This window comes from Neovison vison, chromosome 7, assembly GCF_020171115.1.
Source record: "Neovison vison isolate M4711 chromosome 7, ASM_NN_V1, whole genome shotgun sequence".
NCBI classification, from domain to species: Eukaryota; Metazoa; Chordata; class Mammalia; order Carnivora; family Mustelidae; genus Neogale; species Neogale vison.
This window is the reverse complement of record NC_058097.1, coordinates 131,633,001-131,660,146: the sequence shown is the minus strand read 5'-3', so window position 1 is coordinate 131,660,146 and position 27,146 is coordinate 131,633,001. Positions and strand designations below refer to the sequence as shown.

Genomic DNA, 27,146 nt, shown 5'->3' with positions numbered 1-27,146 from the left:
ACTGATGTGTGCAATGCGCACAGCTAAAATACTTGTTTCTAAAATCCTGTTTCCGCACTTCTTCATTTTTTTAAATGCCCCTGGGCACTCGAGAGTAGCTCTGTAGTTAACACAGACTTCCCAGAGCTCTGGTTCCCAGAAAATGAACCATACGCCACTACCATTCCCCAAAACCAAAAAGAAAGGGAAAATCTTGGAAAGATTCAAAATAAAGGTTCTTTATGGTTCCTTATGCTTCGTCCTCTCCTCACTTGGGGGGGGTGTTGCTTGCAGGAAAGGTCAATTACTACAGCTCCGAGGTGGTGGGGAGGGGGGAGGAGAGTTTCTCAGGCCTCTGCTTCTGGAGCTGGGATCTGTGGCAGCTCCCCATCACAGTGGGTTAAAGACAGAAAGTAATAATCCATTCACTGAGTCCCGAGGGATTTTTATGTACACTGTCTCATTTACATCTTTTTGGTGTCAGTCCACCCCGATTTCTAGGATACAGACTCAGATGAAGTGAAAATCCAGGGACAGGCTGGGAGGGATACCAGGATCGGTGCAGGCACTCCTGACAGGGAGACCCACTGGGAACCAGCTTGAGGGGACAGCACTGCAAGAGGGGGTTCTCTCACTTTCCAAACACATCTGATTTTTTTTTTTAAGATTTTATGTATCTATTTGACAGAGAGAGACACAGCAAGAGCAGGAACACAAGCAGGAGTGGGAGAGGGAGAAGCAGGCTTCCTGCCAAGCAGGGAGCCTGATGTGGGGGGCTCAATCCCAGGACGCTGGGACCAAGCGCTGCACTGAAGGCAGACGCTTAACGACGGAGCCACCCAGGCACCCCCACTCCTGATTTTAAATAAACACCTCCTCTGGCGTTTTCTAAGAAACTTTCAGAGGAAGCTATGGGGTGTGCTGCCTGAAAGTCTCAGGTCTATGGCATCCCTTGAGAATCCCTGTCCATAAAGTGGGGGGGACAATGTCTTGCTGGGGATACTCAGGGAGGCGATGCCTCTGCAAAGCAACTAAACATATATATTTACATGCTGGCAAAGGGAAATGGCCACGGGCAGCAGCATTATTGCCAGGACTCTGCGAGGAGCTTAGAGGAGAAGACACCAGAGAGAAAGACACAGCAAATACTCCCTCCAAAAGCTTGTGTTTACTCCTCCAGAACATAAAAAAAGCGTGGAATACTGAAGATGGAGAAATATTTGAGTCCACAGCTGGGACACATAGACGAGGAGGTTAGAAGACTCCGTTACCACCTGCGTGACCTAGTGGAGCTCACCATCTCGCCGCACTCACCCAAGGCCTCAGGCAAGAACACCCGAGAAAAAGAGGGAAATGGGAACAATGAAGAGTAAAATCCGAGAATTCTGGGGTCCAGTGACATCCGAGTGACAACCTAACACAGAACTCCAGTTCCGCATGGAAGTGGTTTTGGGTTGGGGGGAGCCTGTATCCCCAACACCCGCAGCTGGGAGGGCACACCTCGCCTCTGAACAGGCCCGGAACCTCCCCACCCTGCCCCCAGCTGGGGATGTCTTCTGGCCACAGGGCTCCCAAGACCAGGGTGGTGTGGTACCAAGGGCCAGACTCTGGTCAGGAGACACGGAGGGCAAGTCTCTGGCCTTGCTACTTACATGGTTGGGCTGTGCGCAAATTACAGCACCGCTTTGATTCTTCCTTCACCTGGGGAAGGGACACAATAATGTCCATTTTCAAGGTGGTGATGAGGATTCAATGAGGTAAATGTACGCCAAAGGTTCAGCACACATTAAATTGGCAACTGGCTGCCGTTAGTAACATAAGCAGAAGTCAACTAACGCTGGGTAAAAATTATTTTGGATTTTTTTTTTTTAAAGATTTTATTTATTTATTTGTGCGTGGGAGAGAAAGAAGGAGAGCACAAGCAGGGGGAGGGGCAGAGGCAGAGGGAGAAGCAGGGAGCAGGGAGCCCGATGCAGGGCTCGATCCCAGGACTCTGAGATCATGGCCTAAGCCGAAGGCAGCCACTTCACCCACCCACGTGCTCCCAATTAAATTGGATTTCTTAAAAGAAAAAGGTTTACATGAAGTTAGTGAGGATCAACGATTTTCAGAAAATTCAAAGAAGTGGGGTGGAAAACAACGGCACGCCCGCGGCCTCTGAAGGTTTTTGAAACCTCTTCACCGACGGCTCTCCTGCAGGAATAGAGAAGTGGAAGATCTCGTTACCTCCAGACTCTTCACACGTTATAAATACACCATACGACCAACCAGAGAGCGCTCGCTGCCAACCTCCTGGACAAACAAGTCCGACAGGATTTGATCCGGAAATTAAATGGCCATACAGCCCGGCCACACACGGTTCAAAATAGATACCCATGACCTACTTAGTCTTCGAGTACCGTGCTCAAAGCCAGAAATAAGTGGAGGGAGAGACAAGGCCACTGACTTAGCAGACCCTGCACAGCCCCCTGGCTTTCCTGTCACATGAAATGTGCACAGAACGAGCAATGACTCAAAAGACCATCTGGGGGGTGACGAGACAGAAATTGCTAGTCAAGACGTCCCACTAACATCTACTCACCTCTGGCCCGCACCAGCAATGCATTTTCATTTGGTTTAGACCAAAGGCTACATTTCTCCCAACAGTCACTTGTCAAACCACATATCCTTGCCCTCATAACTGTCCTGACTATGCGCATCTTTCCCATAAACAGGGGCTTAGATGGGAGTAAGTCCCCACCTGCTTTATCTTGAGATTGTGTCCAGGGTCCTGCACAGTGTCTTCACATGGGGAGATGGAGCACTCCATCCATCATGAGAAGATGACTCCTTCCCCTTCACCACCAGTGCGACCTCGGGATCATAGCCTGCTCATATGCTGGGCTGCTCAAGGTCACAGACTCGGTGTCTGGTATAAACACAAGGAAGACAGACAAGTCCAGAGAAAGCTGCTGTGTACTTTCAACGATCACATGATCCAAAATGATCTCCAGCAGGACAGTTCACTGCAGGGAGATGTGAGTCTTGGGGAGGGTGAATCCGAGGACCTTGAGAGAGACACACATTCTAGAAAATCTCAGAGCATGCCAACCTACAGTACTAGGCCAACAGATTCTTCACCAACTAAGCCATAGTGGAGGAAACAAGGTGATAGTCAAAGCGAAACCCGCTACTCTTCACCTTCATGTCCGTCCTCCTCAGATCTCCGCAGTCAGCCCCAGCCACCCCTCTCTGCCACAGCACAACCAAAATTCCTGTCCTTGAAATTTGCCTGATAGTGCTCTACTAGACTTAGTTAGCACTTTCCCCACATCCCAACCTGTCACCATCGATGATCGTGGAAGGCAAGCAGAACAAGCATTTTTACTAGCCACTTAGAAATGAGGAAACTGAGGTCAAGGCATGTCGACCACAGGGTGACATTAGTCCTAAGGCACAGACCTTCAAACTCCAAGTGCAGACTAGATGAACCAGGCAGCTAAGCCCCAAGCCACTGCTCTTTCCAGAGCATCCCGCACCTTCTGGAAGAAGTCTAACACCCAGCCCTACCCGATACAGTGGCCCACTGCTTCAGCCTTCATCAGCCCTGGCACCTGCATCAGCCACATGTATGCTGAGCCAAGCTGACCAGCCACCTCCTTGACGGACACACAGAACTCAACCCTAGGACTTCCAGAGAGATCAACATAAGTGAGCCGGCTTTCTGCAGTCAAGTGGTGAGCACGGGGCAAGGTAAGTAAGTGACCACAGATCCCAACAACCACTAGCCAGAAATCCCAGAGCACTGAGTCTCCAGGTCCTAAGTTCAAATCCTGTCTCTGAAACTATGTAGTCTCTGTGATTTGAGGCAAGCAACTTTGTTTTTCTAGTTTTAGCTTCCTCATTTATAAAATTGAGGAGCTAAAAAAAGGGATCCCACAGAGAGTGTACTTAACACCACAGGACTATATATTTAAAAGTTGGTAGAAAGGTAAATTTCAGGTTATATATCATCTACCACAATTTAAAAAATAGGTTAACATTTGTTTTTTTAAAAAAGAATCTTATAGATTCCTAGTGAGGATTAAATAAGATAGAGTGGCAACTTCTTACCAATAGATATGTGTCTATCACTTATTAAATCCTAGTCTATTTATTATTTACAGTAATTTTCATAGTTTCTATTATAAAGACAATACATTCGAAAATTTTCCAGTTATTCCAAACTCCAGTGATAATCTCCAAGATAAAGTTCTTTATAGTATTTCTCCTACACATGGACATTTCTTAAATTTGGAATGTAAAATTTACAGAACTCTATAGTCAGGACCCATTCTTTTCTGCCTTATCAGTAATCACAAAAATAATTCTCACCACGATATCCAGAAATAAAGGGGCTTTGTTCAAGGCAGGGCTGCAAAGTTGCATAAAACTTGAGACAGGAACGAGGAACTCACATTGAATGACTGGAGACGCCTTCTTCCAGAGCCAGGAGAGATATTTATGCCAAATCCCCTGCCACCTGTTCTTCCTCTCTCCATCAAAGTTCACCCAGAAAGTCCTCACTCAGGGGGACGGCGTGCTGGCCAAGCAGCCTGAAGGCCATGCGGGAGCTCTGTGGAAGGCCCGCATGTGTCAGGCTCAGAGGGACAAAGAGCTCCTGTTCTTGGTGTCCCCAAGGAGCTCTCACTGTGACCAGGAGAGATGGTGTGGGCCAATCACCCCAGGACCCCTGCATCCCAGGGGGCGGGCAAGGTGGGAAGGCATCCGGGGAGGAGAACCAAGAAGGGAGACACTCATTCCAAACATCTCATCCAACCGTCAGAGCAAAAGATGAGACAAGTGAGGCCCAAGGAAGCCAGTGATGTTCCCAAGGCCATAGCAAGGAGACCAGTCCTAGGAGACCGAGCTCTCAGGGCCGTGGGCAAACTCACAGCATTGCTGCTGCCTGCTCAGGGCCCATCAAAAGAGGTCAGGGCCTGCATCCAGTAGCTCCTGCCCGTCAACAAATATTTATTGACTGCATGCTTGACACAAGTCAGCGCAGAGATAAAGCCCCCCCACCCCCATCCCAGGGCCACAGGACAAGGAAGCTATTCTGTGGGAGCAGCCTGTGTGGCTCCCACTCTCCTGCAAGGCTTCTGCCTCTCACAAGGCCAGACTCTAGACTCTCTGGGGGTGCTACCTGAGTCAAAACTTCCCGTAGCGTCTGGCAGAGACGGCTGCACCATTTAAAAGGCAGCTCCTCTCAGAAAGTGCTTTTGATGTGTGAGGGGAAGCTCCCCCAGAAATAACTCTGAAGGAAGAATTATAATCTCACCAAACACCTTATTAGTGTTCATTTTCTAGCCAAGAATAGACTTCACAACTTTGATTGTGTCTGGGTGTACATTTTGTTGAGGTGGGGGGGCAACAGGGGAAACACGTGAGTGGTGCCCAAAGGCAACTTCTGGAATCCTCCAGGAAAGCAGCTGCTCCCGGCACTGGGGGATTCTATTTCCATCTCTGCTCACACAGAATTCTCTTCACAAGTGCTGCCTTCGCAGGGGGGTGACGGGGCCGGTGGCCTCCCAGATAACCTCCCTGAGTGGGCCGCTCCTGGCACTCCCTGACCAGGTGGAGGCAGGGAGGAGGGCCTGACAGCAAGCCCACCCACAGCCCACTTCTCTGGGGCCCTAATCACAAACGTGCCTGGCCCTTTCCTCCTGAGGCCCAAGGAGAAAATTAAATGTCAGCCAGATAAAGAGATTTCCCTTCAGCTCTGATGCCAAGAATCCGAAGTACGATTCCCCCAGCCACCCGGCAAACAGATTCGGCACAGGCCTCGGGCCCCCAGGCTGGGTGTGTTGAAGACTCGCCACTGCCTGGAGTTCCTCTTCAGTGATACTCAGATGGCAGGCCTCACTGGTTCTAGGGCAAAAAGAACAGGCCAGTCACAGCTCGGGCAGCGGAGACCGCCGGCTCCAGGCCCCTGGCAAGGGCATAGCTCCCTCGGGCTCTCCACAGGTCCTTCTGGGCTTGCCTCCCTGCCCTGTATTTTCAAGGCCAAATGCGGCCTGCTGCCCAAGGGAGCTGACTCGACTCTTTTCACAGCGTAGTGACTTTATCCATGGAAGGATCGGGGGAGCTAAACACACTGAGCTCACACACTGACCTCAGCATTTTCTAAATCTGCGGGGTGATAAACACCTTCACGGAGGCCTAGCAGGCACCAGGCAGGCCTCGGGCTAGAGGAGAAAAAGCAGCTCCCAGCAGGCCTGACACACACGAGTTTCCTGGCACTCCCAGCCACCCCGAGCCTGGCGTGGCTACTTTCTCTTCTGATATGCTTGTGGTTTCAGGGTGGGGAAGTGGGTGGGTGGAGACATCTCAAAGGACAGAGGACAGGAAAGGGCAGTGGATCAAGGGTCACCAGAGCACTCACACTTCAAAAGGAAAGCACAGAGAAAGAGGGGCTCCTCTCTGGGTGCACACACACCGTCCTGTGATGGCCGTCTGAATCTGGAAAGATCCCAAGCTGAGCGGGGCACTGCCAGACCCACTTCAGTTCGTGCTCACAGCCACAACGGCAGCTCCCACCCCAACAGAGCAAAAGTCCAGAGTCCTCATAAAAGTTGGCAAAGAGCTACCAGGCCATCCCAGATGCCCTCACTTAGCTCCCAGCCCTCGGGCTCTCCTGATCTCACATGCACGTGCACGCACAGGACTTTAGCCACACAGGCCCCAAGCTATCCTGGCAGGAGCACACATCCACCTCAAAGCCTCTGCTGCCCTCCATGCCACAGCTCCTGCCCCCCACTTCTCCACAGGAAGGCTCAAACCCTGCCTTCTAAACAAGCCCTGCCTAACCCACACTCCCCACCCTACCTTCTGTCCTCTGCACATCCCTGCTTTTCAGCAGTCATCACCACCAGCATACTGTTCTGGGCTAAAAAGTGTCCCCCTAAAAACCCATGTCCACCTGGGACCTCAGAACATGACCACAGTTGGCAACTGGAGGATGGCAGCCCTTAGGGCAATGACCTTGGTGTTCTTATAAGAACACAGGAGACACAGACACGGGGAGAAGGCCACGTGGGGACCGAGGCAGAGAGCAGAGCTATGCTGCCATCAACAAAGGACACTAAGGCCTGCCCGCAGCCACCAGGGGCTCTGACCATCCCTCGGAGCTTCCAGAACCATCAGCCGGCCAATCTATGGTGCTTGTTACAGCAGGCCCAGGAAATTCATACATGGATGGACCATGAATTCTAACTACTGATTCCCTGCCCCATCCCCCACTAGAGAATAAACCCTGGAAGAACAGGATTTTAGCTTCTTTGGTTCAGTACCAAATGCCTAGACACAGAAAAGTGTCTGGCCCATTCTGAGTGAATGAAGACAAGCTTAGAAGGGAAGCAGGGGTATTGTACCCATCCTGCAGAGGACAAAACTGAGAGGCAAATGCTCGAACTCTGCTCAGAGACAGAGAAGCCAGGGTGAGAACTGCATTGGGACCTTGTTTTTTCATCTGACAAATGACACTGAGCTCCTCCAGATGCGAAGTGTTACGCTAGCCCTCGGGAGAGCTGTCACATGCAGTGATCACCACCTACACGTGTGGGTGGAAGGGCAAGAAGGGTGGGCCCCTGGCTCAGCTGGCCCCCAGTGAGGACTATCACTCCAGGTCTCAGTGTCCTCCCCAGCAACCTGAAGGGTGGATAGAAGCCAGGTCGACCAGCTCTCTAAGGGGTAGGCAAGCCTTGTTTTCATTTGTGCTACTTCTCAGACCTGCAGAGCCCAGAGGAAATCTCCGTTCTGCTGCCTCTACATTTGGGGCCGGACGTTTTGGCACCTTCTGCCCTGAAATCCCTCCCACCACAGGCCACGTCTCGTTCGCAGAGTTCATTTTCACACACATGATTTAGCCCCTTGTCACAGGGTTCTGTATCTTGAGCTCCACAACCCACACCTTCTGCCCAGGTCCCATCCACGTCCCTGCTGGTTGGCTGCTGACAGGCCCCCAGACAAGCTCACGCACGGAGCTTGGCTCCCACGAGTGACGTTGCCCTTGTCCCCTCTGGACCTCAGAGGCCCGGCCTGCTTTGGAGGGCACAGGTGTAGCTTTCTTCGTGCTCAACCTGTGGTCGGCAGACCTCCGGTTTGTGGAACCAACCAGCAGCGAACAAATGAGGGACTTCGGGTGAACCTGCCGGACTCACAAGAACGCGTGCACACATGTGTGTGGACATCACCCGAGAGCAGTGCGATTACAGGTGAGCAGGGGTACAAACCAGCACAGATCTCAGCGGGGGCCAGTGCCACCAGCAACGTCACCAGGCAGGTCAAAGCACGAGCACTGGAGCCAGGCCGACCCGAGTCAGAATCCCAGCCCTGCCTCATCCTGACCTGTACCTGACTTTAGCTCTCTGAATGTCAGTGATCTCACCTCACAAGGGCCTCAGGAGGGGCCGCTGGCAGAGCACCAACACTCTGAGGCTCTCTTTTCCCGTACCTGGAAACAGGCAGTATGTGGCACATGGGGAGGGGGCGCGGCTGAGGAAAGTCTCAACCCCATGGAGAAGGAGAGCTAGACCCCATCTTCCCTCTGAAACAGCCAGCCGTGTAGCGCGGGCTACACCTCTCAGGCCCTCACTCAGCCTCCCCAGAAACAGAAGGGAGAAGTTGTACTAAGGATCCCCTAACACTCAGTCTATCTAAAAAAAAAAAAATTTTTTTCTCAGCATCATGGGGACTTTGGGGTTTCACAGCAGGAGGATTGGTGAGAGCAGAGAACGTAACCCCTGCTCCCCTGCCCCTGCAAACGTTCCCCACCAAAACCTTCTGCCTTCTCCCCTTCTTTAGTCCCACAACTCCAACTGATCCCAAGCTGGCTCTAGTCACCTACTGATCTCCTGATGCCCCTCTTTAATCACCACACTATTTGTATTTTTATATTTAGCTCATGTAATACACACTATGGATTTATAAACATTTATTAAGGAAAAGGGACACAGAGCACACTTACCAAGTACTTACTGGGTAATATGCTGAGAGCTTTACAAACATTACTGTCCATAGCCTAACAACAACCGTGTCAGGTAGGTACTGATATGATCCCAGTTTACAGATGAGGAAACTGAGACCCAGGCAGAAAACAGAACTTTGCTTAAGTCACACAGCCATAAATGGCTAAGCACAGGCTGGAATCCAGCTTGGCCTGTCCCTAGAGCTTCCACACCACCCCGGGCTGACTCCTCCATCACTCCTCTCTGGCTCCATTTACCCTCTGGCAGGTAAAGAACACCGTCAGGCAGGAATCCAGAGCTACCCAAAGCCCACTGGACTGTTCAGCCTGCAGAGTCGGCCCAGGTGAGCCCAATCATGGGGGCCTCTACCAGGTCAGCCCCCCCAGAACACCTTCTAAGAAACCATGGCTTCTCCCCAAGGCACCCAGCTAAGAGACAACCCGTCACAATAGTCCCGCAACAAGCCAGGATGGAATGAGACCACCACACCGCTGGGGGGAAAAGAATCTTGATTTACCATATTCCTGGAGGCTCTTCCAGGCACAAGAACGTCTGATTTTCCAGCCCACCATCTTTAAATGTCCTCCCAATTCAGCCATCCAGCCCTGAATCCCTGCGTTGACAATCCAGGACCCACCAGTCTCCAGAGGCTGCTTACACATGCTGGCCTCCTCAGGGAGAGGTTCACAGAAATACTCTGGCAGGTTACGCCAAAATTCAAGTGTTCTATTACAGTATATAGCCTCTAGAGAAAAAGCAGGGAGAATGTGAAACCACAGGCCTCTGCTTCCAGTGACACATTGATACCCCTGGTAGTAGGACCCTCACGCCTAGCCTGCAACCATCCGTCAGCCCATCCAGATGCAGATATGTGTCGTTTTGTTTCAAGATTATGATAAACTTGGCCACTGAGATCCAGACACTAAATGATGAGTCTCAAGGCCTCACCCAATAATCAATCAAACGCTTACTAACCCTATTCACTTCTTTCACCAGAAGAATGCAAATCCATGGAACAATGGGCAGCCTCATATGCCACTGGTAATTTAAACCAGTATGGTCCTTGCCAGCACATGGCAGGGATACCCCTGAAACAGCTGAAACATGTAGCACCCTGGGGCGCCTAGGCTACTCCATTGGTTAAGCATCTGACTCTTGATTTCATCTCAGGTCATGCTCTCACGGTTGTGAGATCGAGCCCCGCGTTGGGTTCCACACTCAGCATGGAGCCTGCCTTAAGATTCTCTCCCTCTCTCTGTCAAAAAAATGAATGAATGAATGAATGAATGAAAAAATAAATGTATGTATGTATGTATGTATGTGTAGGACCTCTGACACACCTAGAGATCCACATGTGTACGTGCATAGCCATGTCCATGTATGAAAACATAACAGCAAAACCAATGAGTTGGTTTACGAGTCTATGAAAAGCGAAAAGCGGGCCAACTCATAAATTATGATCTATTCTATACAATACTTTGTAGCCAAATACAAGGCAAATTAAGAGAGAAGAGCTACATGCACGAAAATTCTACACAATATATTGGGCAAAAAGATGAAACAGTGAACAGGGACATAGTGTGGAATCAGTTTCTGCTTATGAAAGAAACAAAACGACACATATCTGCACCCGGATGGGCTGACGGATGGTTGCAGGCTAGGCAACGAGCTGCAAAAATTGGTTCCTTCAGAGGCCCCAGCAAGGCTGCGGCGGGTGGGGTAGGGTGCTGAGGGAGAGAGGATCTTCCATGCTGCTTGAACAGGAGGGTGGGGTACAGCAGCTTCATATACTCACATACTACCTATACTCTTGCGGAGAAAAGCAACTGAACTCCTAATACAAAAGCAGCAGCTGCGACAACAATGCCGGGTTTTCTCTGGTATGAAACTGCCCCACCCATCTGCACAAGTGTTGGTGCCACACTCCAAGGTCTCCCCAAGTTCAATTTCAAAGTCACAGAAGAAAGACTGGATTGGGAGCAGGGCAGGGAAGAAGGGCAATGTTGCGGGGCAGGGAGCCAAGAAAAACTTCTGTGAAAGTTCTGCGGAAGCTGAACTCACGCCAAACCTGCTGGGCCCCAAACTTCACTATGCTAACGCCTTCCTCCCCATCAGCACCACAGAACGAGAAAATAACAGAAAACCCAAATTTGAGAGAACTCTCTTCTTCCAACAGCAGAGTGGAGGCCAGCAGAGCTGCTCCCAGGGAACCCAAAGCAGTGGCCTGGCCAAGCTCCAGCCTCCCTACAACGGCCCCAGGCACCAGGCTCCCAGAAGGGGGGGTGGGGTGCGGGGAGGGTAAGACCACCACCACCACCCCGCCGCAGCCCCAGGCCATTCCCTGGAGCCCCTCCACTTAGGCAGAGGGCCCGAGCATCTTTTCTAGCTCGCGACTGAAATCCAGACTGAACCAGTATACAAATCAAATGTTCTGCCAACAAAGCAGCAACCACGTGGGAAAAGGAGAGAGAAATCAATGGTAGCCTGCCTAAATATATATTTCTTCCTTCTGCTTGCCAGCAGAAGCTCTTCTGTAGATTCAAATATTTGATAGATATCTTGTTTGCTTCCCAGTAATAATTAAAACAAATATACACACGCCACTAAACACGAAGCAAAGGGAGAACCAACAGACGGGCTTGGCTTAGGGCATAACATTTGGGAAGCAGGCAAGACACTAACCCCCCAGGCACCGATGTGTTCCCAGGAACCAGGCACCCTGTTAGTACAGCAACCAAACTCAACACAGCGAGGGCGAGGCCGAGAAAGTTGCTCTCAGGGCACTGAAAAGTGCTTACATCTTGGAAGGAAAGGGTGACCATCCAGCAGAAAGTGGAGGCGCGGAGTTTTCTGCAGTGACTCGCAGCAAAGACAGCTGACTGCAGAAGGCAGAAGCAGACGGTCCGATAAAGGGCCTCGAGATGAGGATAAAGCCCAAATAAAGCTAGAACCTGATCAACCGGCTCAGCCGAGCGAGGAGAAACCATCTAAAGGGCATGGGTATTATGCAGTCTGGAAGAGAGAAGACGGAAGCCCAGGCAAGTTTATTACAGAGGCCGGCACTGAAGGAGGGACAGGGCATGAGACCAGCAGAGCCCTGAGGTGGCAAAAGAGCATCCTATGATGAGGACATGTGGACATGCCAGCCACCAGAACCAATTGCGTCCCCTGGCCCTGACTCTGCTTCACTTGAGTTTGGTGTCCCATCCCTCCCCCACTGCCCTGTGAGGAGTCTGCACCCTTCATGAGAGGGTGGCCCCATCTCCTCCCAGGGCAAGCTCTGTTAGCTCACCCACCACCACTCCCATTTCCTGACCAACCCTCCCCCTACCCCATGCATATTGGGGGATACAAGTCACCCCGACCTAGAGACAGATCACCTCTTGGGGAAGAACCACACTAAGGACCACACACCCCTGGTGGGTCCACTGAGTCTACCAGGGAGCAGTGGAGTCCAGAATCCAACCCAGGAAGGCTTCCTTCTCTGGGGACTTTTCCCTTTGACACCTTTCCCTTGGTCTCAATGCTTGAACCAGCATTTCTGAAAACGAGCTTGGAGGAACCTGGATTCCATCCCCTGAGATGCTCCTGGAAAAGCAGAAAGGATAAGGCTAGGAGACGGGCAAAGAGAGGGAAGGCACTCTCAGGTTGTACTTGGGCACCTTTCTCTAGCCATTGAAAGAAACCAAAGGGACAATTTTGGTCTACTGAGAGTCTGCATGGAGATCAGAGTTACAGTGGGAGGGGGAGGAGAAACAAGTGTGGGCTGGATTTTGTTCCTCCTTCTCTGAGCTCCCACATCCAAAGGGACAAAGCGCCATCCATCCTGACATGTCCCCATTCACCATCACCACTGCCACAGTCAGTGTCTCGGGTTCAAGCCCTCATCACCCTTCCACAGTACCAGGAACTCCAATGGACTCATTTTCCAGTCCCAACTTCCTATCCCACAACACCCATTCTAAAACACAGACCTGACCCTCTCTCCCTAATGAAGAACCCCCAGCCTATAGGACAGAGTCCAGCCCCCACAGAGCAGGCAAGGTCTCTACCTGTGTGGATACTGGAGTCACACGGGTCACAGTGAACACTCAGACTAACCTTTGGCTGGCTACGTGGACGCTCATGTGTTCAGGTGCCCACATCCGCAGCCATGCGTCGAGGATAGCATGACCAACCAGAGCTGCTGGCAGGATTACATCCAAGCTGTAGACAGCCTTGCTCCTCAAGGACCATGACGGAGATGACTACCTGTCCGCCACCTGGGTCCTGGAGCCTATGCTTTGCCACCTCTTCATAATGAATGACTAGCCATGAACTCAAGGGCAAAGAAGACTCATTAGAGATCTACACATAAAAGGTCACTGACCTAAAGATTAAGCTACCAAAATGGGAAAGAAACCAAAATTAACTCACTATCAAAACAATGCAAGAAGAGGGAAGGAATTGGAAAAGAAGGAAAACATTACTCGAGGGAGGAAATGTTTCTAAAACATATAGTTCTATGATTTTCTGGACATCATTTGTTCCAAAGATTAGGAAGATTACATTTCAAAAGCTCCCAAAGGAGACACTTCAATTTTTTTGAAAACTCTTTCTTAATTAATATCTTCAGAGAACTAAGAAGTACTTTTATAGGCTGACGGAATCTTAATAAAATTCTCCGAGAAATTCTGGCATCAGTCACAACAAACACCCTCTTGGAATTTAATTTCCTTTCCAGCATACAACTTACTATGGAAACTCATTTATGATGCCACCACAACCAGTCAAAATCTGCCTGGAGCACAAAAACTTCAAAGCCCCGCAAGAGAGTCTTATAGGATGGGATGGAAACTGGCCCCAAACTCAGCCAGATCCTACACCTAACCAAGATTTCCTCACACCGACCTGTCGGGCTTGTACTGTCAGATTCCACTCTTCCATCTCCTGTCCAGCCCTTAGACCACCCTGCCCTCCCACCTTACACCGTGGCTCTTCCAGTGCCTCCTGCCAGCTAGAAATGCTCCCAAACTCAGTATCTTTCTCCCTGCCCAACAAAACAAATGAAAAGGAGACAGGGCACCAAATGTGCAAAGGGAAACCAGCGTCACCCATCTTCAACTTTCTATCAAAGATTGTCCTTTCTAGCTCCTGGTTTTGCTCTCCCTCCTTTTAAATGATGGCAGGACCTAGAATATTTACCATGTGCACTGAGCATTGGAGCAGGAGGGCAAAAGCTGGAAGAATTATTCATAAGTACAAAGATGTACCCCAAAAGCCTTTTTTTTTTCCCTTGAGGACAATTCCTATAGGGAGATTTCATCAATCCCATTATCCCGAGGGTCTGTGGGCAAGGGGAGAAAAAGGGGTGAACGCCAACCTTCACTGAGCACACACTGTAGATCTCAGTTAATACAAGGCAGTGATCCTAATTTTATGTATGAGAACAGGCTCAGAGAGGTCAGGGGATGGGCTCAGGAGGTACGAGGAGGCCTACCGGATACCAAGACTCACAGACTCAAGCTTCCAGTACCAAGTGCTTACATTAAAATATTGCCTGGGCTACAAGATCCTTTACAGCTTACACATTGCTTTTCATATACATTATGTCATTTCCTACCACCACCCTGTAGGAGAGCTAAGAATTCTTTTTCCACTATTACACAAAGGCTATCTGGTTTCAAAGATCATCCGTAAGTTGCACAAGCCAGCTGTAACACTTATAGTTTGTTTCTTCAGTGTCTAGTAAGTGGTAGAGCCTCAAATAGTAACTATTATTAGCTTCATAATTTTCACTAATTTTATAGCCCTTAGTGAAAATAAAACTTACACACACAGTCAAGCACACATACATAAACACTATAGATATTCTAAAGATTCAATCTAATTAGTTACACATTTACATATTGGGAGAGGACTTAATATTACCACTTCGGACTCCGAGATAACCACTAACTTCAGCCTCCAAGAAACTGACAAAAAAGGATTACTGAAAATGATGTGGTCAAACCCAATACGGATTTTGAAAGCTAATGAAAGAGAACAAAAGGATAAGAGCATTCAAGTTGTGATAAAACACAGAAAGAAAGAAAAAAAAAAAATCCTCCTCCCCTTCCAGTGTCATGGCTTCCTCATTAATGTGCCATTTGGCCTGGCCATGTCATTTCAACTCTGGGGTGCCCCTCAGTACCCAAACAGGAGAGCCAGCAGATGACCTGGAAGTTCTAGCCCGAGGTTGCCCAGCGGGTCTGGGGTCTGGGGGGGGAAGTGGAGTGGACACATTATGACTCCAAGTTATTTTTAACATGCTGCATCCAATGAACTGTTTGCAGAGGAATGACACTCACTTGAAAGGAGACCAGGGAAGAAATGCCGGACGCAACAGGAATCGGCACAAGACTTCTCAAACCACAGTGAAAAAGACGATGGAAGTGTGTTGGTACAAGGATCCCAGTATCAGTCAGACAGAAGGAAATCTTTAGTACAATGGCAATGAGAGATCCTGGGGGTGTTCTTCGAGGAAAGCTGCACCAAGACCAACCCAACCGAGCCTCCACTGCAGGCTTGAAGGTTAAAACGAAAGAAAAAAAATTCAGGTCCGCAGATAAGATAGACATAGTTTTTTTCAAAGCATTTTTAACAACTGTAGAGTCAAAACAGCTGGACAGCCACATATGCTAATGGCCTGCATGAGAACAGTATTCATTCTATAAATCTTGTACCAATTATTATTAGTTGTTTATTTTGTTTTGCTGTTTGTGGTCTTTCTTGCATCTTATCTGTTTTAAGTGCCTCCTGGTATCCTTATCATCTGCTGATATCGTGCGTCTGTTCTAGTCTCACAAGGAAAAAGATTTCAGTCTCCCTCAGAAGCTGACTCCTGTCTAGTTCTGTTTTTATATCCCATTTCAGGGAAAAGGAAACTGAGGTTCAGAGAGGGCCCATCCAAGGTCATCCTCCTTGCTGACAGATCTAGAACTACAACTAGGGTTCAGAAGGCCCAAGGTGTGGGTCTCCAGTTCTACGGAAGTCACAAATGACCTGGCATACTTGTGTCCTGAATACCAAGTTTATTTGAAAAAAAAAAAGAGAGAAAAAAGCGACATGAGTCATCGCTGTTGTCAAGGGGCACCACACAGGCTGTTCTAATAAAGCATCCAGCATCTCCAGAACCACTTGTTTCTGAAATAACCAGCCTCAGCCAGGGAATCAAGGGCCATGTCTTACTCCCCTGAAGGATGCCCCGGACCCCGCGAGCAGCGGAGCCGCTGGGCTTTACGGACCTGCTGGCCCAGCCCCGGGAATCCCTGACATTTCCTATGCAGAGGGAACGAGGTGGGTGGGTATGGGTGCAAGTCGGAGTTGTGTTTCAGGACAGTGCGCTGCCGTAGTCAGGGTTTCACACAGTCCAATCCTGCTCACCTTGGAACCCTAAATATCTCGCCCACTGGGAGATCCCTCCTCAACTTCCCCCGGACAAAAGCACTGCGGTGTGGGAGGTGAACCTGACAAACAGGGAGGGGAGGTACCTGCCCCGAGCGCTGGAGGAAACAACGCTTAGCTCCCTCTCGCACCCCTTAAAAGAACTCCCCATCCGGTCTTCAGACGCCAGAGGTGTCCCCAACTCTCTGAGCTTGACCCCTGTCTCTGGATCTGCCCCAAAGGAAGCGGAAAGTAGGGAAAACCCACTCCTCATCGCTCTACCCAGCCACCGGCTCGCCTCCGCACCCTCCCGTGCTCGCCGCCTCCCCCGGTGGAGGGCCTCTCTCCCTCCCTCCCTCACCCGCAGGGAGGGACGCCCTCCCCCCCGCCACGGCCGGACACTTGCTTACTGCAGCCCGGAGACCCAGCGCGCACCTCCTTTTTCCCCGCATGCGGAGGAGCCGCGCGGCTCCCGCCTTCCCAAAAGGGGCCCTCCCCACCGCCGCGCCTCCGGCCCGGGATCGCCCCTCACCGCGTCCCTGCGCCCCTCCGGGGTCCGCCCCGCACCCGCACTTCCCGCCTGGCCCAAGCGGACTAGCGGTCCGCCCCAACTTTTCCGGCCGCGGCCCGTTCCCGCAGCGGCGGGGATTCCCGTCCGGAGCCGCGACTGGCGGGCGGGCTCGCGGCCCCTCGGCCCCCGCCCGCCCCGCCGGCACGAGTTGCGCTCGGGACCGGCTCGGCGCCCGGGCCTCGGCGGGCAACCCGGCGCGGAGGCGGAGCCGGCGTGGCGGGAACCGCGCTGTCCCGGCGCGGGCACCCCCGCCCCGTGCCCGGCGCCAGATCCCTGCGCCCGCCCGCTGCGCCGCCGCGCCGCTCCCTGCCCACCTGCCCGCGGGCGCCGCTGCCGCTCACCTCCTCCCGCGCCGCCGCCGCCGCCGCCACTGCCGGGAATACGTGGCAGTGGCCGCCGCCGCTCGCGCTCCCCGCCTCGCCTCTCCTCTCGGCGCCCGCGCGGGCGGCTCCGGCGCGCCGGACCGCAGCGCCAGGCGCCCTCTGCCGCCAGGAAGCCGAATCCTCTCGCCCTAACCCTAACTCGCCGGCCGCCCCCCACCCGGACCTGGGCCCCAGCTCCCCGCCTTCACCCCGCCCCCGACCCCCTCCCCGCCCCGCCCCCTGGCCCGGCCCGGCCTGGCCCAGACTCTCGCCTCCGAGCGGGTTCTGCAGGGCCTCCGGACCAGTGTCGTGTACCAGGCCCGGGCCGCCGCCGCCTCCAGGGAGGCTGCCGTGACCACCCAGCCGCTTGGCGCCGCCGGTACAGGTCATCCTCGGGCTGACACATTTCCTGCTTCTCCGACTGCGTCGCCCACGAGGTACTACAGTCGGAGAGGGGGCGGACGGGGGTGGGTGTAGGGGAGCCAAACACCATGGCTCTCGCGCTCGCCATTCTCTCCGCTAGGGCTGGGTTTGCGCCCTGCTTGGAAAACCAAAGTGCGCAATAAATAACTTGCTGAGGGAACGAAAGAGTGAATGAGTAGAGATTTGTGCCGCTCGCCACAGGAGGCCTTTAAACCTCCAGCGGACGGATATCTTGACCTGGATTTGTTTTTGTAAATTACACAGACACGTGTGCAGTTTAGCTTGAATAAATGGGATTCCCGATTTCCCACGTCAGACCAGCACCAAAGCCGTGCAAAGCCCACAGCTAAATGTTATACGGGGCATTTAGTCAAATAGACTGAGGGTTTTGGCTCTACCACTCAGAAGCCAGGAAATCTCTGGGAAGCCGGTCTCCGTGGGCACAGTTACCTCATCTATAGATTAAGAATAATAAAATCTATGTCCAACGCGTTGTTGTGAGGATTAGATGAGATCATGGGTTGTATGCAAAGCTCTTTGCTCAGCTGCCCTGCCACACACACACACACACACACACACACATGCCACGTAACAGTAGTGTCTAAAATGGGCACGATATTTACGGATCTAGTAGGTAATAAAAACTATAGACGAAACGTTTTTTTTTTTTTAAGATTTTATTTATTTCTTTGACAGAGAAAGATTACAAGTAAGCAGAGAGGCAGGCAGAGAGAGAGAGGAGGAAGCAGGCTCCCTGCCGAGCAGAGAGCCCGATGCGGGACTCGATCCCAGGACCCTGAGATCATGACCCGAGCCAAAGGCAGCAGCGGCTTAACCCACTGAGCCACCCAGGCGCCCCTAGACAAAACGTTTAAAAAAAAAAAAAAAAGGCTACCTTTCACCTGAGGACAGCCTTAATATCCTGTACCTGTGGGACTGTCACCCGCCCAAAAGGCCTCTCCAGTCCCTCCTCACCACCAAGAATTCTCTGGTGTCTGGTGTTGATTGTTTAAAGAGCCCAGGAACTGGCTCTCTTACAGGGTTTTCAAGCAGCCTTTTGCTGGCCAATGTCTTCATTAACAAGTGTTTATTTTATTGCAAAGGTAGTGAACAGTTTGAGGGTCATGGCAATCTACTCCCTCTTCCTCTTCCCTTGGCCCCTCTCTCCACATTGGAGGCCAACTTTTCACTTTTGACTGTCCGCTTCCTGCTCCTCACTTAAGGCAGCTGTGAGGAAAGTGTCCTGCCCTCAGGTGGGACTGGGCTGGCCAGCCCATTCCCCTTGGGCTTTGGGTACCTCAGTTCCCTCAGGGGTGAACTGTAGAGAATGACCCTTATCTGGGGCATTGAGAGAGAATTGGTGACCCAGTCTCTGAGTGAAGTCCCTGGAACACAGAAGTGTTTAGTAAAAGGCAATGATTGAGTGATCATTTCAACAAGCATTTAGGGAGCATCTACTGAGTGGTATAGGTGAGGGAAATAAACATGGGGGAGGTGAGATGCCTACCTTCCAAGGAGTTTGAGTTCTAGGAGATGAGACAGGCACGTTCGTTCAGCCACACATACTAGGGGGGAGGAATGGGGGAAGGAGACATGTGTGCCATTAAATATGAAATTAGCAAGCCTCAAGTTCCAAACTGGGGCAGTGGTATTGCTGTGTGGCTTGCTTGAATTCATTATAATTGTAAATGCCATTTTCCTCTAAATATTATGTACATAACTTCCCAAAACCACCACTAAAAATTAATGAATAATTTTATGAGGCAAGCAGAGCCATTTGATGTAGGATTCAGTCCGTTAATAAGGTGACTCCAAATGCTTCCTTATACTGGTAATAACATCTCTATAGCATCTTTGTGAAAGCATCATAATTTATAAGTTAAGGCTCTGTATCTTGCAATGCATGTCAAAGAAGGGAAGTTCACACATTGTTGCACTAATGACCTCTAAGGAATCATGTTCAGTGTCCATGGCCTTGCTGCAGCCCCCTCCCGCGCTGACTTTGGACAAGGTTACGTGACGTTCATGGGCCAATGGGATGTAAGCAAACATGGAAAAAGCAGAGAGGACTGATGAGCACTTGTGCCTTGGGCTCGCTGTCTTGGAATGTCATGAAGGAAGTGAAGACACAGATCTGTAGAAGACATGCCATGCTGGGTCGGTGTGCGATGCTGGGAACGGGACAAGGACTCACACTCAGGATAAATGAGAAAACACTGCCTGGTGCATCAGGGATGCGCCCTGTTGTACTATGCTGGGCTGGGGATAAATTTTATCAGCAGCAAAGCCAGAGGGGAGGTCTCCAATGCGGAAGTCTAAGTGCCTCAGAGCATTTGCAGAAGTAACAACCCTGAAACCTGAAATTGGGTTCAGCTGCCAGGGGCAGAGGCTGGCAGCGTGTGTTCATAAACGTGCTCCCTGGGCCCCTGTGCGTGTCTGCCGAGTGGTCTCTACAGGGTTCTCAGGCTTATCCTTGGTTGTGTGGGGGCAGCTGGTCTGTGGAGCGGTTTTGGCCATTCAGGGGCAACCTGAGAGTCATAAGAGCAATGCAAAGCTAAATGATTTCCTTTCTTGTATAAGTGAATATTGTATTTGTGATAGTTGGGGGGTTTTGATTTGGTCTTTTTTTTTTTTTTTTTTTTGGCAAAATGAGAAGTTGGCAGCCTCAGTTTCCTTCCAGCCGTTTTTTGTATCCGTACTGGTCCATGTAACTCGAACGCCTCAGAAATAACCTGTGTTCCATCTCGGGCCCCTGGACAAAGCCCTGCAAGTTCTCAGCTGACTCGGTAGCGTGTCACTCAGTCCACTACTGTTTAGTCTTGAGCACCCAGCAGCCTCTGTTTCCCTTTGTGCCTCACGTCTACTTGGCAGTCATATAGCTCCCCTGGTCAGAACATGGGGCTAACGAGGCTTCACTCCCAGGACTGCATCTGTGCCCGAGGTTCTGGAGATGTCCTGCTGGGAATGAAACCCTGGGTTCGAGGTCTAGTCAGTGACCGTGTGTGCATGTACGTGCACGCGTGTCTGTCCTCACACTCACATGCACGTGTGTATCAGGATGAGTCTTTCCTAGGTCACCAAACACTGTTCTACCAAAGGGAAGCCACTTACCCTAAGAAGAGGTACTGGTTTTAGTCCCTGTTAACAAAGGGTAAAACTGATACCTCAAACATTTAAGTCAGGCAGAGCTGAATACAGAGGTCAAACAATTAACCCCTTCAGTTGAAGCTGAACTTCAATCTGATACAAATTCCCAGAAGCCTGACTTTATAGAAGGACTTTTTTTTTTTAGAACTAGACAAGGGGTGACATTTATCTTCCCTAATCCTCGAGGGGAAAATACGCAACTTCATATACTTGAGGGGTAGGAGGGCATTAAGTCCCCAGACATTTGTATTTCCACCAGAAACTAGCCTACCCATTCCAACCACTTAGCTAGAATTTGAATTCCCCAGAGAAAACTACTAAGACTCAAGTATTACAATAAAAATGTCTTTTTCTTACTGGTAGTAATGTCAAATGTATTTTTTTTTTAAACAGAGACTTTGAACACAATTATACTTAATTCTATGGTAAAGATAGCCTTTCCAACTTCCAGAAAGATATAAAATCCTATCGAAGGAAACATTTAAAGATCTCTGCTTTCATTTGTACAGAGGCACCGAAGCACGCATGGAAAGTTCAACCAAGATCTTCACGCTCACTGCCTTTGGTTCGGTGAAATTTAAGTCTGCAGCTAAAGGAGGGGAAAGGAATCCCTACGCCTTCTCTGCTGCCAGCAACCAAAGCAAACTCTTCAAGCCAAGAACCCCAGTGGATTCTTTCAATTCAGTTTCTTCACAACTTTCTCCCTGCTGGCAAATGTTAAATTTCTATTTCAAGGAGAAATAAGAGCTTCATTAACTTGCCTGTCTTCAGGCTTCTCTAAGTCCTTTAGAGTTTGATTTTTTTATATTTTGGTTTGTTTTGTTGCGGGTTTGGCTTGGGAAAAAAGGACCACACTAACAACACCATCCCCTCCCCCCACCCCAGTCCCATTAAAGACAGAACAGCCCACGTGGGTAGGATGGAAGCTCCACCTTTGTTCCATAGGTTGTAAAATAATCTACTTCAGGTTTAAATTCCACCCAGAAAAGCAGCACTTGTTAGTCATCTTAGCTCTTAGATTCATAATCTCCAGATCTTCATCAATGACTTCTGTAACAGCCGTCCTTTTTGTCTGGCACACTTCTGACACCAAAAGGTGTTTCCGGAAAACTGCGTCCTTGTCCCCAGTCGCGCTTCCCCATTAATAGAAAGCCCTGGTATGGCTTCTAGCAGATACTTAACTTTTCAATCAGTCCACACATATTCGCTGAGCACCTTGTATGTGCAGGCCATGTACTGAAACTTGTGGGTACTGAGGCAAGCAAACACACACAGTCCTTCCCCTCCCTAGAGAAACTCACAGACCAGTGGAGAGAAAAATAAACATAGAATTACAAATTCTGCTAAGAGTTTGGAAGGAAAACAAGGAACTCTCAGTTTGATAGCGAGACCTGGTTTTAAATTGAGGGGTCTGGGAAGACCTTTTTGGAAGTGACCATTAAAAAGAGACTTGAGAGGTGAATGGGTATTGGCCTCATGAGAAGCCCATTGGGTCCATGGCTCTCTTCACCCAACGCTTCTGTATCTCTTAGATAATGACCAAGATGAGGTGTGCAACTTCTCAGAGCCTTCTTCCCCTCCAAGAAGAGTCCTAGGAGCCCTCTCTCCACACAAGTTCAGAGCAGGGACAGCCCCACGATCTGTCTCCTCCACTCAGCTCTCTGAACTCCTGGTTTCCCTTCGCAGCACTAAGGTAGGCCTTCCAAGTGAATATGACATAGGTTAGCAGTACAGGCATGTGTGTGCAGTCTCAACATCCTAGCTGTAAGCGCTCGGAGAGCAGAAGGCTCTGTGTTCACCTCCTGCTGTAACGCTCGCAATGCCTGGAAGAGAGCTTGACTTGTAGCTATGGCTCCATGAACACCCATTCAATGGGATTGAGTTCTAGCTCCACAATCAGTAGTGCCACAAACATCTGATTTGAAATCACAGCCGAATTAGGTAAAGTATGCGTTGGTAAAGATGAAAAGAAGCTGGCCTGGAGTGCATAGGTTGGGGTGTGCTCCCTGACGCTTGAAGGCATCAGCGTGAATAGCTTTGACTCCATCTGGCCATACTTCCTCCGGATTTAACAACAGTTTACCTTCCTGAGAGTGGGAAGGAAGGCAGGGCTGCTCTCAAGAAATGTACATACTGAGAGCCGTGTTATGGTTTCAAAAGCATCAGAATGTTCCCAGAAGGTATGTCTTAGAATTAAGGGGGGGAAAATCAGGGGTGCCTGGGTGACTCCATTGGTGAAGCATCTGCTTTCAGCTCAGGTCATGATGTCAGGATCCTGGGATTGAGCCCCACATCTGGCTCCCCACTCACTGGGGAATCTGCTTCTCCCTCTCCCTCTGGCCCTCCCACCACCCATGCTTGATTGCTCTCTCTCAACTATATAAATACAATCTTTAAAACAGTGTCAGTACTCATCACTTATTTTCATGGGATGCAAAGTGAACTTTTCTTTTGCCTGCCTCCTGTCCGCACCCTTATCTTTTCTTTTTCTTTTTCTTTAAAAACAATTATTTTTCACAATAGTGTCTTAGGTTGCCTCTGACAAATTATTCGTCCTCTTTAGATACAGTCTGCTGAAGTATTTCATCAAGGGGACTAGCTTTTCCTTAGTGAAGGGAAGGGCGCCCAGCCCAACTCAGGCCACTCAGACATGAACAGAACGTGGAACAATGATCAGAGAGACAAAAGCCTGGCCACGGGATGGAGCTTACTCATCCCGGATGTGAGATGTAGATAAGACTGTCCAGAAGCTTCTCCCACAAAGACCATTTAAAACTGCCCGGTTCCAGAGTTAATTTCTGTTATTTATAGCCAAAGAATCCTAAATGATTCAGTGCCCTTGACCGTTAGTACATCTGGAACTGGCGTTTTTAACCTGGGGTCCAGTGGCTTGGAAACTGTCCATGGGTGGACACAAGGGGGTCCACAAGCATGATATAATTCTCGTGCTTATAGACTAATGCTTTTTTTGCGGGGGGTGGGGGGAGACAGTTTTTGTTAGATTCTCAGGGGGACCCCTGCCTGAAAACAGATTCAAAACCATCAATCCTAGAGCAAGGGTTCTTAACTAAGATCTGTGAGTGAACTGGGATGGGGGGAAAATTATATCTTTGTTTTCACAAACATACATTCTTGTTCTGTTTAATTATGAACACAAGCAACAAGCTACAGTATTATTAGCAATACCTGTGACTTTGCTACCAGTAGAAATCAGATATCTTCATATCACATTACAGTGCTGCAGACATCTCAAAATATAATTTACACCTCTTCCTTCTTTAAAATTACAGTGTTATTAGACCCACAGCTAGATCTTGCTATTGAATGTGTTAATAAAGAGGCATATATATTACTTGACCACCAAATACTTCAGTATTTTATAACTGCATCTCAATATAATTGGTTCCCTTTGAAATCCCATATGCTTTATTTTATTCAGATCATTGTTCTGAGAAGAGGTCCAGCCAAGGGGTCAGTGATACAAAAAGTTTAACAGCCCCCTTGGGAGAAATTTAGTAGGCCAGTCTCCTAGCCCTACCTATATTGTGATTCGAGAAAGCTAGGCTCTATCCTGCAGTCCCTCTCCTTTTTACACATCAACAAACTGGCTCCCAGCACCACAACCTCCGAATTCTTCCAAGGCAGCAGGCATTGCTGGTGGCCCAGAGAAACACACAAGCTCCTATGCATCATAGGAAAGAAACAAATCAAATAAATAAATAGATTTTTTTAAAGGAAGAGAAAGAGAGAGAGATCCAGAATGGCAAATCCATAGAGACAGAAAGCTGATTAGTCATGGCTAAGGGGCTGGAGGGAGGTGACTTGAGGAGGGACTGCTTAATGGGGAACAGGACTGCCTTATGGATTAGGGTTTCCTTTGGGGGTGATGGGACTGTTAGGGGAGTCCACGGAGGTGACGTTACTTAGCACAGTACTGCAAGTGTACTAATCGCCATTGAATTATACAGAGTAAAAGGGTTAATTTTATGTTATGTGAATTCCATCTCAATAAAACATAACATAAAGTAATAAATAAATAAGAGGAAATGCCATTATAGATTCACCTGGGAATTCAAGGTCCTACTTAGGGGAATAAAAAAAGAAAATGAATCCCAAGGTTTTATGATCTTTTGTTTCCCTCTTTCCCCCATCCCACCCTCCCCCCAAGTTGCTCATGTACACTGCAATTTCCGATCACTTATGAAATTGCTAATGTGTGCTTTAGCCTACACATTAAATTCTGGTTTGCACTTCTGCATATTAAAACACACCACTAAATACTCATCTGACAAGCTATATTTTAAACTTCAAACAAGGTTTTATTGTGCCTGGATGCATTTTAATATACCTACTAAATTTTCGCTGGAGTGAAAAATGGCTGGCAACGATGATTGATAAGGGAGGGTAGAGTCCCTCCCTCTCTATCCCACACATTCTGCTTCCGCTTGGGGGACCAGAGATTGGCAGCCCCCACTGCTTGAGAGCTCTAGAGAGCTTTCCGGAAGAGATTTCAGACATGATATTATTGCCTCAAACAGGGCGTGAGGGGGATCACCGCAAGCCTTCCCATTCCAGTAACTTACCCAGCCCCGGGACCTCAGTGCATCCCATTAGAGCTTTTGGTCTTTGCCAGGATGTGGTCAGAACAGGCTTGAATTAACTTTCCACAAGCCCCTCTCGTAGCCTTCCCAATTCCCTCTCTGCCAGGATTCTGAACTTCTTTTCCTGCTCACCGACCCCTGTGGCTGCCCACAGCCTGCAAGAGGATGCCCAGGCAGCTCAGCTCAGAAAGGGAAAACCAGAACTGACATTTTGTGAGGCACAGACAGTGCCCAGTGCTGGGTTAGGGCTTCACATCAGGTATCTCATTTTTCTTTAGCAAGAGCACCACTGTTTCTTCATGACCATTTAGGGGCTGAGGAAACTAGGCGCAGTGTTAGAGTCACACTGGTCCAGCCTGCACCAGGTTTCCCTGCCACTCTTCCCAACCTTTTTTCCTCTGCTGTTTCGGGCTATTCCGCCAGGCTCCTCTACTCCCCAGCCTGAGGGCAGGGACTGTGTCTTCTTCCTCTTCCCTTTTACTGCAGTACCCAGCAGGATAGAAACTGCTTGATTCTCTGAATCAGCAAGAAATTTGCTTTTTCAGGCCAGAGCCCTACGCCTCTGTCGTAGCTCCTGTGTGTCTCTTTCCTCTGACCCCCAGAAGTCTGATGGGGCTCTGAATCCTTCTCTCCTGCCTACCCTGAACAGGTGAGCCAGGCCTCACTCAGAGCTCTTTCCCCGCTATACCATCTCTCCCAGATGCAGCCTGCTTCCCCTTGTAGCTGGAAGATAAAAAGGGCTCTTTTTCCCCCATTACATGTCGAATGACATCATCCCTTTCAGGCAGGGACTTTGGGAAATTCATAGCAAATGAAGTATGGCCACTTATTCAGAGAATGAGCAGGTTGTGCCCTGTCTCCAGGTGTCTGAAGGCTGCTGGGGGCTGGGAAGGGGTGCGGTATGTGGTTCATATCAGCAGGAAGATGAGGTGTAATGGAATCAAGCACCTATAGGACAGAACAGGGGCCTTGGGTCCAGGGACATGGAGGGGAGACACAGCTGCCTACAACATGTGATTTCAGTGATGTTAGAAGGCCCCCAAGAGTCCCCAACCATGTTCCTCTGAGCTTGTTATGGTTTTTTCTTTCCTTTTGCATTCAGAATTCCTAGTGTTTCAGTTCTCTGTTGTGGATTAGGTGGCTCTTTTCCTGATGTGCCATCTCTCCTCGAGGTACAGGTCAGGAAGGTTAACTGGGAGGGGTGGTGGTAAAGGGGTGTGTATGATAACCACATTTTCCGGGAACATGGGCCCTGCTGGGGAAGGGCAAAGTAGGCCAGAACGAATAGCCTTCACCCCATTTCTGCAGAGGGCTAATTGTCACTTTGGGGATACTTTGACAGGTACAGGGTGTCAGGCATGCAGGACAAGGAGTCAAGAATAGGGTAGGAGAATAAGGAAGAGTCTGCAGAGGAAAAGGACTGACGGTGAGTGGGGAGGACACTGAAAGCCCTTGACACAGCTCAGCCTGGCCGGTTCCCTGAGACGGACAAGCCCAGGCTGGCCTGGCAGCAGCGCATGGAACTCCAGTCCCTACAATGACAGGCTGAAAATGAGAGTTCAGAGAAGCAGCTGGGACCAGGTGGAGCCACGGAGAGATGAAGGAGGAGTCAGCCAAGAGCACAAGCAGGCAGGAAGTTGGATTGAGTGACATCATAGCTTCCTGCTGTAGG

The 27,146-nt window shown here is 49.8% G+C and overlaps 2 long non-coding RNA genes across 3 annotated transcripts; one reads left to right on the top strand and one right to left on the bottom strand.

Moving 5' to 3' along the window:
- Positions 1–1,933: 1,933 nt before the first annotated feature.
- On the bottom strand, positions 1,934–15,628 carry LOC122912490. Of its 2 annotated transcripts, none has more exons than XR_006385635.1 (3): positions 15,296–15,628; positions 2,720–2,887; positions 1,934–2,172 (listed from the first exon to the last, which is right to left on the bottom strand). It is a non-coding gene; the product is annotated as an uncharacterized LOC122912490 (long non-coding RNA). The 2 variants fall into 2 exon arrangements; XR_006385636.1 differs by lacking the exon at positions 15,296–15,628 and adding an exon at positions 4,416–4,489.
- A 1,936-nt stretch (positions 15,629–17,564) lies between these two features.
- Positions 17,565–21,654, top strand: LOC122914065. Its single transcript, XR_006385766.1, has 2 exons — positions 17,565–17,740; positions 21,383–21,654. It is a non-coding gene; the product is annotated as an uncharacterized LOC122914065 (long non-coding RNA).
- The last annotated feature ends 5,492 nt before the right edge of the window (positions 21,655–27,146 follow it).